The following is a 762-nucleotide window of genomic DNA, read 5'->3' on the forward strand; positions in this document are numbered from 1 at the left end:
TCCTTAGGGAGATAGGCTCACGAAAAGCAGTTTGGAAGTAGCTGTTCTGAGCCAAGAAGGCAGCAGCAACAGCCGAATAGTCTGAGTCTATGTATACTTGAGTGTGGCTGAAAGGGAATCTCTATTAAGGCGGCCTTCCAAGACAAATCCAAGAATATGGCCGTTTTGGACGACAGAAGAGAGACTGCTGCTCGGAGAAGGAACAGCGCCGCGTCGCATCGCATAAGCTGCCGCTGTATTACCCAAAATAGAACTACAAATGAAATATACGACTGGCTCTCAAGAGTTAGAAGGGAGTCCTAGTGGATCTGCTTGACTATCATCGTTAGTCAATGGAAGAAGGCTGACTGCAGTTAAAAGAAACGTCGACTGTTGCTTCCCGTAGCAGTCGCACACATGGCTTCCTTCGTCATGGAACAGAGCTGGAATAGCGTTGCTTTCGATCATTTTGTAATAAAAAAAAACTTTTGTTGTTTCCTTTTGTTTAATAGGTGTTCCAGTATTTGTGCTCCCTGTTTGACTTATCTGTATATATATTTAATGTTACCCTTTAGCTAACTACACTCTATCTACACGAGCACCGTTCAGATTAACTGTGTGCAGAAAATACAGACACATCTGATTTTGCAATTATATAGTCATTTGCTTGACAGTAATTATTTTTTATTTATTTCCCATTATTAACATCACCGTCGTCTTCATTGAGCATTTCTTGTCAAGTCATTTCCAAAAATGACATATATTATCTTAGTACTATGTGTT

The sequence above is a fragment of the Varroa destructor genome, unplaced genomic scaffold (assembly GCF_002443255.2).
Source record: "Varroa destructor unplaced genomic scaffold, Vdes_3.0 BEIS01000005.1, whole genome shotgun sequence".
In the NCBI taxonomy this organism is placed as follows: Eukaryota; Metazoa; Arthropoda; class Arachnida; order Mesostigmata; family Varroidae; genus Varroa; species Varroa destructor.